Raw genomic sequence first — 10500 nt, 5'->3', positions numbered from 1 at the left:
AGCTATTAGATCACTAATGAGCATTTGCTGTATATTGCCTTTGGTGAAGTAGGGAGTGTATAAGCACAGTTTTCAAGGTGTGAGCAGAGGCTCGGCATATGAATGGTAATATTTCTGAAACCACGAGAAATGCTGAGTGGGTGATCCAGCATAAACGTTAGTGTGACATGCCCTTTTGTTTCATATACAGTTAGGAAAAAAAAAAGACTGAAAGCTGGTGAGATGGCCTGGATTATATCTTGTTTTTTCATGTTTATGTAACTACACAGGCCATGTAATCTTGTTGGTGCTGTGATTAGAGTAAATCTAAAGCTTCAGATGCCGCGCATGTTTTTCTGTGACAGACTGGTTGGATATGATCTCAATTATTCAGCATGCTACAAAACAATCTTGCATCATAACTGCTTCTTACATGGAAGCGTTTACAGTGGGAGTGAAATGTGTTGGAGAAGTAGTAGTACTACTAGTAGTGTTTGTGCTTGAGCCTGTTTTTGCACAGTCAGCTTAGTTAATTGCATTTCCTTTTACACTGGATCAGGAGACGGTGGCCTTATTATTGGCTAGTTAGCGCTGCTGCCTCACAGCAAAATATCTGTGTTACCAGGCAACAGTAGTATTACCTGTGGGTGTGAATCTCCACAGTTTAGCCATGTGACCAATTTCATACAAATGCTAGCATGATAATGCTGCATCGCTGGTATTACAGTGTTTACCACGCTAACTAGAAAGTGACTGACATCCACAGAGCTATGTGGCGAGTGATTTAATCATACATGTATTTAAGTATTGTTTGTGACACACTGATACAAGATTGCTCATTTCTGCGTTGTCTTTACCAGGCCTCTCTGAAACTGCAACCTGATAACCTTTAGCAGCAGGAGGAATACTTTTCACTCCTTGAGAGGTATCAAACCTCTTTCCCACATTAACATCCCCATTGCTCTGCCCCTTTCATTTCCCACCTGCCTCCCTCCTCCTCCTCCTACCCTCATTCACAGCTGTTGGCCATTATCTTCTTGCCTACCTGACCCCCTCCACCTTCACCATTGTACCTTTGTGGCAGTGACATTTGAACCTAGCGATCCTGTTAAATGCAGCCTTTCTTACATAATTTCTACATTGGCCCCAACAAACCAATCCATTCTCTTCTTGTGGAACAGTGGGGGGTGTAACCTCCTTTCTAGGAGGTTACATGAAAGTGACTCAGAAGAGAGCAAATTTCCTTTCTAGCATGTTTGATAGGTCAACTGGTTTAACAGAAGGAACTTGTTGTTCTCCGGTTCTGTTCATAATTTTTATGGACAGGATTTCTAGGCGCAGCCAAGTGGCGGAGGGCTTTCGCTTTGGTGGCCTCAGAATCTCATCTCTGATTTTTGCGGATGATGTGGTTCTGTTGGCTTCATCGGGTGAGGGCCTCCAGCTCGCACTGGAGCGGTTCGCAGCCGAGTGTAACGCAGCGGGAATGAGGATCAGCACCTCCAAATCTGAGGCCATGGTTCTTAGCCGGAAAAGGGTGGAGTGCCCACTCCGGGTCGGGGATGAGTTCCTGCCCCAAGTGGAGGAGTTCAAGTATCTCGGGGTCTTGTTCGCGAGTGATGGGAGAAGGGAGCTGGAGATCGACAGACGGATTGGGGCTGCAGCTGCAGTAATGCGGACGCTGCACCGGTCCGTCGTGGTGAAGAGGGAGCTGAGTGTAAAAGCGAAGCTCTCAATTTACCGGTCGATCTACGTCCCTACCCTCACCTATGGCCACGAGCTGTGGGTAGTGACCGAAAGAACGAGATCGCGGATACAAGCGGCGGAAATGAGCTTCCTCCGAAGGGTGGCTGGCCTCTCCCTTAGAGATAGGGTGAGAAGTTCGGCCATCCGGGAGGGGCTTAGAGTAGAGCAGCTGCTGCTCCACATCGAAAGGAGCCAGCTGAGGTGGTTCGGGCATCTGGCAAGGATGCCCCCTGGGCGCCTCCTGGGCGAGGTGTTCCAGGCATGTCCCACCGGGAGGAGGCCCCGGGGCAGACCCAGGACACGCTGGAGAGATTATATCTCTCGGCTGGCCTGGGAACGCCTTGGTATTCCCCCGGACAAGCTGGAGGAGGTGGCTGGGGAGAGGGAGGTCTGGACCTCTTTGCTTAGGCTGCTACCCCCGCGACCCGACCTCGGATAAGCGGATGAAGATGGATGGATGGAACTTGTTTTTTATTGGGTGTAGCATGCAGTTGTTAATCCAGTAAAATTATCATTACGATATTATTCAAAGACTACCATCCAGTTTCTTCCACTTATCCAATTTTGGGTTTTGGCAGGTTACTGGAACCTATCCCAGCTATCATAGGCTGAGAGGCAGCGTGCAAAAGCCCCAAACTGGATTGAAACCCAGGATCTTCTTGCTATGAGGCAACAGTGCTAATGGCAGCAACTTGAATTGCTTATTTTTTAACCAAGGAAAGAAAACACTATTATCAGCAATAATCTTGCTGACAAGGTAACAGCTGCTGGTGTGGTTATTTGGAAATTTAAGAATTATAAAAGTAATCGCCTTCAGTCTGGAGCTTCATTTAAAATCTTGCCTCATTGGGTGAGGATGGTCATGAGAAAGGTGTTGTGGTCAGATGAAACTGAGATCCAGCTGTTTGGAATCAACCTGACCCTTTGGAGGAAGAGCCAAAGAGCACCATTCCCACAGTCAAGCACGGAGGTGGAGACGTGAGGTATTGTGGCAGTTTTTCTTCAACACATTGAGGGGCCAAAGTACAGGGCCATGTACCATAAAATCTTGAACGAGATCCTTCATCCCTCTGCCAGAACACTGAAGAATGGTCTTGGGTCTTCCTGCATGGCCATGACACAAAACATACTGCAAATCAATTTATAACGTCTATAATGTTTTTCTGGATTTTTGGTTGATATTCTGTCTCTCATCGGTAAACTGAAAATACATTTCTTGCATCTTCTTTGTAAGTGAACAAACATTATTAACACTTGATGGTGGACAAGTTGAAATGCCCGCGGTGAGTTCACATGTTCATGGGCAGTGTTGGGACTAACGCGTTATTAAGTAACGCGTTACAGTAACTACGTTATTATTGTGGTAACGAGCATGGTAACTAGTTATTATGCCAAAACTAGGAACGCGTTACTCGTTACTGGGATTTAGATAGGGTCGTTACTCGTTACTTCGTGTGGTGGCATCGCGGAGCTTCCACAGATTCAATAACATTAGCAAGTGGTGGAGGCCAGCAGGTGGATGAAGGAAAAGGGACGCAGAAGGAAAAGAGACCCGAGGCGGCCGCCGGTCCAAGTGTGAACTGAACTTCAGGTAAGAAGTTATGACCTGCAGTCTCTCTGGGTCAGATATAAACCAAGTTTAGGTGGAGTTTATTTTCGTTATTCTGACTTTTTCCGTACTGCGTGCTAGCTAGCATGACGGAGTTTCTATACAGCTGGGTGGTGCTATGAAGTTAATGATGTTGAACTTTATTTTGTTCATAAGTTATTAGAGTTGCCAACTGTCCCGTCTGGTATTCAGAGAAAATATTACGCGTTTCTTATTGAGGTGAAAAGGAACAGTTTGTCCCGGACTTCAGCTACAATGAAAAAGGCACAACGCTGGAGTTATTCTGTGTTTTTGCTGCACACAGCTGCCTCTCATTCTCTCCCCCTCCCTCTCCCGTTTCTACTTCAATCATGAAACTGATCAATGATCAGCTGATCGGCTCTCTTGTTTGTTTATCGCTCACTTTGCGCCGAAAGAGGAAACCAGCGGATGTCGCGCTAAACAACAGCAGCACGTTTAAGCTTGATCAGCTGTTGTTAGAATTTATTTAATATTAATTTCTAGCAGAGGTGTGGACTCGAGTCACATGACTTGGACTCGAGTCAGACTCGAGTCATTAATTTTATGACTTTAGACTTGACTTGAAAAAATGTTCTAAGACTTGTGACTTGACTTGGACTTTTACACCAATGACTTGGGACTTGAATTGGACTTGAACCGGTTTACTTGAAAAGACTTGATATTTTACCCCAAATATAAAATTTAACATGCATATTATATAGAGATTGAAAATGTGACGTCATTCACGGGTAGAACCGCAAAGGATTCTGGGAACTCGTGGCAAGCGGTACTAGCTCACGCAGGCTTTCAATTAAAATCAGTCACACAGCGATAAAAAGAAACACAAAAATGTCAAGAAGCTGTTGTATTATTAACTGCAATAGCCGGTCGCATGACAGCCACGGGAAGCCGACGGGTAAAGAGATCGGTTGTTATCGGATTACGTCGTGGAAGAGAAATTGTTCGAGCCATGTTTCCGAAGTAACAAAGAGGCGACTGGATTGCAGCCATTCAAAGATCAAATATAACGTCCCAGAACACTCCAGCTCACAGGTTAGTCTGCTCCAAGCATTTACACAAAGGTCAGTCTGCTGTTGTAGTTAATGCGTCATTTTTCTTAACATAATTGGTGATATAGGTTACAAGCAAGTCTGGCGCTGAACAGAAATTGTCGCGCTATGCTCCTTTGTTTATTGTGCATAAATAGTAAATTATCCTGACACAATATTGCGTTTCGCTTCTGTTATTATGGTACATTGACAAAAACACATACTTTTATTCACAGGATAAAACAGGTTTTTTGTATCACTAATTGCCCAGTACGATTACAGCATACAATATTATTGTCACTGCTACATTTCTGTGATGCTACCAGAAATTATTTCCACTACTAATTAATTACCGTTGAGCTCAAAGGTTATATTAATAAACGGTTAACGAATGTGTATTTATGAAGACGATTTGTGAGACTGGTAAACTTATGATACGTACGATGGTCTTTCGTTCTACACGGTGCATTTCAAGGTCCTGTACCCATCCGTCGGTAAACTGTACCTGGGCTTGTTGCAGTGACCTGAAGTTACTAAACTTCATGAGTGTATGCACTCACTCCAAGAACCGTGTAATTATAAATATGCATATAAATATGCTAAGATGAGATAGCTGACTTCATCTAACTAGCAAATGTTTTCCAGGCTACGTTGGTGATACAGTTTTTTTTTTAATGTGTATGATATTTTTGTCATGCGATTTTAAAGCTGGTCCTACAACCGCATCCAAGAATAACATGCAGCTTATCTCAGAACTGTCGGTGAAAATTATTCTTGGAGCTAGGTTTAATTGAGCTGCATTTTAAAGAGGTGCAATTTCACAATTTGTGTATATTTTCTAAGTTCACTATTTTGTCATGTGTTGAGAAAAACACAGATTTTAAAATTACATGGTCTAATATTTACATTTAGCATATAACTGCAACATTATTTTTTCGTTTGTTTTTTTTAAAGACTCGAAAGGACTTGAAATTCAAAGTTTCAGACTTGTGACTTGACTCGGACTTTTACACCAGTGACTTGAGACTTGACTCGGACTTTTACACCAGTGACTTGAGACTCGACTCTGACTTGCCTGACATTACTTGAGACTTGACTTGAGACTTGAGGATAAAGACTTGAGACTTACTTGAGACTTGCAAAACAATGACTTGGTCCCACCTCTGATTTCTAGTATCAGCTGATGTTTGCTGGAGCCACAGCTGCAAAAAAGCTGCTGGTCATGATATGGTTTGGTTATCTGGTGAGAGGGAAACATGAAGATGAAACCAGGAGATGTCCTTACTGGATCATCAGAGCTGAACAGGTGATGGAGAAACAGGTTTACCTTTTAGGTGACATGAATGAGTTGAAGGGAAGTTATGAACTGTTTCTGAGAGACAAATAACCCCAGGATCCTTTTTTAGGTAGCTGACAGCTGGTAACTGTGCAGGGGCGGATCTAGCAAAGTGTTGCCAGGGGGGCCAGGTAGGGCATTAACAGGGAAAGGGGGGCACAAAGAAATACTTTTCTTTCTTATTCTCATTTAAAATGTCTAGCTTTTAAAAAATAATTATCTGAATCTTACAACAAACGATTGATAGATTGATGCATATATACCATCAAAACAGTGTACATCACTGTCACAACAGCGTTTGTTTTCATTCAAAGGCTTTATGATTTTTCCTATAATGGTGGGCGGTCTCTAGTCAAAATGCCCAGGACGATTTTTTTGTCCCAGTCCAGCTCTGTATGCAGCTCATCTGCAGTCTGGTGTTGCCTACATCTTCCTATTCAGAAGGCAGAATTTCCGAGTTCTGAGTACAATCAAAGCACCACGACTGCAGTTTTTGTGTTGGATGTAAAAGGCGCACATGACGCTGTGACGTAGGCTAGAATCATGGCAGCAGTCAATGACGGTCCAGGCGTGGGATTTCTCTCGTGGAAATATGCACATTATCTTTTCCTTTCTATTTGTCGGTGGCACAGTGCACTTGTGGCAAGTAAGCAAGCTAGAAGACTGGCAAAGTTATGGAAGCAACACATTAACAAGAGAATTCTGAGTAAAACCAAAGTTACTTTCCCTAGTAACTAGTTACTTTGAAAGTAACGAGTAACTTGAAGTAACTGAGTTACTTTTGAGAGAAGTAACTAGTAATGTAACTAAGTTACTATTTTAAAGTAACTTACCCAACACTGTTCATGGGTCATTCTCTTTTTTTTTTACTTGTGGAAGGCTTGGATTTGTCATTTGCATGTGAATCAAAGTATATAAAGCCAAACCACCATCTGGCAGATGTCTACACCACTAACATACAAAACAAGTGCCTTCTTGTTTATGCTGTGCTGGAGTCTCTCGGAAAATGTGATTTGTTTCGCAAAGCACTTACCATTATAACAGCCACAGTTCTGGACAGGATGTAGAGTGCTACCGTCACTTCCAGCGTTTGCATATGATCTACCACTTTGCTGCTGAACAGATGCAAGTGGTATAGTATCTGATTTGAATGAGGTTTTAGTGTTCGTGTTTTACTTTGTGTTTAGGTTTTAGGCATGACTTAGTGATTTACAGCTCATATCATTTTTTTGTTTAAAAGAAAGCAGTTATTTTATGTTAGAAACATGATCTATGCAGGTAAAAAATGGGACAGCTGACCTCTAAACACTTTAAATTGTTTTCATGGATGGATGGTGACTGCATGTGCAACTTGTGACGTCCACGCAGCATCATAACCTTTCACACTTAACACTTTCGGCATGTGCAGCGCTCTGCAATCAACCGAGAAATATTACTGCTGAAAAAAAGCACTGCCAGAACACCAACTGATGATGAAGTAGAGTTGTAGGAAGTAGCCTCATAAACTCAAGCTTTCTGCAGAAAATCTCATCTTTTCCATTTATTGTGGCTATTTCCCTGCACAACTTCTGTGCCATCTGGGAATCCCTATGCTGCTGCATTGATGGATTGTAGTGATGCCTCTGGAGGCTCACAGACTTGTGCCTCCAGCTCATTTGTTGTGCCAGCAGCACTGCACACACCAGGTTACAAAAATTGGGAGGGCTGCAGCCAGCTGAAACACCACCAAAGCATCTCATGTGCCAGCAGTAATGATGTCACTTTTGGAGTCTGCTGCTGTTCACAAGCACGACAATGGCAGTGGTATAAATTAAGTATTATAGTTCAGACAAAGAGTCATTGAATTTGAAGCCAACAAATTCAAGGAGAAACCAATATAAACAGACATGAATTAAGCCCCGGCCTGTGCTAAGATAAAAATTTAATGAGTATCTAAATCGAAAAATGTTTTTAGTTCAGGACTTAAGTTAGCATAATCAGTCTCAGAAAACAGAGTCAAAGTGACTTAAAATCTGCCTCCTTTCCACCGATGCAGTGCCAGTACCTAATGAAGAATTGTTCTACCAGTGATTGATGCCAGTAGCTAAAAGCTGACCTCCCCGACCTTCAATGGGTGATGAAGCTGATTGTAGAACAAGAGCATCTTGGTGTGATCAAAAAGTCACACAAGTCTTTGTTTAAAAAGCTAAACCCATACCTATTTTTTGTTTGGTGGTTAGTCACTGCAACCACCTCTCTGTGAAGAGCCTTCACCATTCTTCTCTCCTCCTACATCTGGGTTCCTCTCTGAAAGTGAGTAGTGCTTGAAGCTTTTCAGAAGTCTTTTTCCAAGTTTTTCTTTGGACATTAGCTGTTTTTTTAAAACTCATTTTTAGTCCAGTCCATTTACCTGAGTGTTTTTTTGTTGTTGTTTATGAAGTCACTTAACATTCACCTCTGATTCATTCAAGCATAACAAAGACACCTAACTCAAGAGATGGATCAATGTTGTAACTACACATGACAGGCAGCTTAGCAACCAACCAACCTGAAATTGTATCTTTAGGCATTTTGTTACTAATTTGTTTTTTTTGTTAAAAATACTAAAAATTGCCAAAGGTAACACAGTTTGACTGAAATAAAGTAGCATTTTTATCTCAACAAAGTGATTCCCAAAGACCTATTAACTGAAAACTGGGCATATGTTGGCATGATGCGCAGCAACCCTTAAAACATTAGAGGGAACTGGACAAGCAGAGGACTTAAGAACAAGTGGTAGGCTTAAAAAAAACTATATATAGCAGATGAACAGGACCTGAAAGCTAAATCTTTAAGAAATAGGAAAAAAAAAAACAAGTCTGAGAGATGCATGTGGCCCTTCAGTTGATTAATCTACAGGGAACATAAGAAATAGACTAAAAATCAGTGGCATCAGATCTTATAGACTTATGAATGAAAATTTGAGTTCAAATCATTTTCATTAACCATAGAAATGATTATGATGGCAGCCCACAGCTGAAGAAGAGCTTTTGATGTCTTTTAAGATGTCTGTAGTTTTCAGTCTTCAGTTTTATTTGTCATATGCAAGTTAGCACAGGGTCAACACTGCAATGAAATGTATTTGACAAGCAGAAGACAGTCGCTCAGCAGAATGGTACAGTAGGGGGGGGGCAAATGGGATATTGCACAGTTACGTTTTGTAGTTTGTACAGCATTGCACTTTTTTTTTCTTAATATAAATACCAATAAAGTGGAGTGACCAGTGTAGATTGTACAGAGTACTTGTGAAGCTGCAGGGTAGCTTCTGAGTGCATCCTGTGGAGTGTGTTGTGTGTGTTTAAGTGTTGTGGTTGAGGTGTCGTATGGCTTGGTGGTAAAAACTGTTTTTGAGTCTTGTAGTCCGAGCAGACAGGCTCCTGTAACGTCTGCCAGATGGTAACAAGGAGAAGAGCTGATGTGCTGGGTGGCTGTGGTCCTTGATGATGCTGTGTGCTTTACGGAGGCATCGCTGGAGATAAATGTCCTGAATGGCAGGAAGCCTCGTGCCAGTGATGTGCTCTGCTGCCTTCAATACCCTCTGTGGTGATTTGTGGCTGCTAGCAGAGCAGCTTCCATACCAAACTGTAATGCAGCTCATCAGCAAGCTCTCAATTGCACACCTGTAGAAATTTGAGGTCATGTTAGCATTCATGCCAAACTTCCTCAGCCTCCTCAGGAAGTAGAGTCGCTGGCGAGCTTTCCTGATAGCAGTGTCTGTGTGAAGGGTCCAGGAGAAGTCCTCGGTGATGTTGACACCAAGGAATTTCTCTTTCGATCTTGACACTGGTTATGTGGATGGGCTGGCGTTCCCTGACTGGTCATTTCCGGTAGTCCACTATCATTTCTCTAGTTTTGCTGATGTTGAGAGACAGGTTATTTTCCAGACACCACTTGTACAGTGCCATGTCTGCAGAACTAATTCTGACAAAATATAAAGAAATAAGGGATGGCTCAAGACTTCTACACAGTGCTATATTTCTTTTGGGCTATGTACCCCAAGAGTTAGACTTTACTCTGCATTTGCTGAAACATCCTTAAGTGCATGAGGGGAGAAACAACCTAAACAGTTGCTTGTTATTGAAAAGGCACCCCATTGAAATGGCAGGATCATTGCTCACCACCTGCCCTACACGCCTGAACTAGCTCTCTGCATCATTGTCTTCTTCTTCCCCAGAATAAACTACACAAATCTTACACCTACTGCAAACGTGCACCTGAAAGTGATGAAAACAAGACTACCTTAAGTGCTCTAAACTCTGTAACACTTCTCACTACCCCTCTGCTTACTAACTGAGCACTGACTGACCGTGAAGTTTGACTAAAATCTCTTTTTAGTGCACTATAGGAAGAAAAAATCTGCTGATAGATTAGCAAATACGAATAAACAAACTCCATATATTTCTGGACCAGTCATGGTGCTCATTTAATCACTGCAACTGACATATTTATGGAACATTACTTACTAAATGAAAAAAATAAAGTTTGGCTGACTTACAAACTTCAGTGTTATGACTTCAGTGTTATTACTTGAGCTGCAGTTCAGAGGCTCAACGCTTAATGAGCAAGATGGGTGCCGCTTGTCAGTTCTAATGGCTGTTTTCTGTGTGCAGCAGACCATGGCCTATGTGGGTCATTCTTCAAACATCCTGCCAAACATTTGTTGCCAAGCACCCCTCGTGTTTCTCATAACACATGACAATATAATGGTCAAATGGGGCCAGTTAGTTTGACCAAAGACAGTATGGACTAAGGGTGAATGATGAATC

This window comes from Astatotilapia calliptera, chromosome 1 (genome assembly GCF_964374335.1).
Source record: "Astatotilapia calliptera chromosome 1, fAstCal68.1, whole genome shotgun sequence".
NCBI lineage: Eukaryota > Metazoa > Chordata > Actinopteri > Cichliformes > Cichlidae > Astatotilapia > Astatotilapia calliptera.
Note: the sequence above shows the minus strand (reverse complement) of the source record.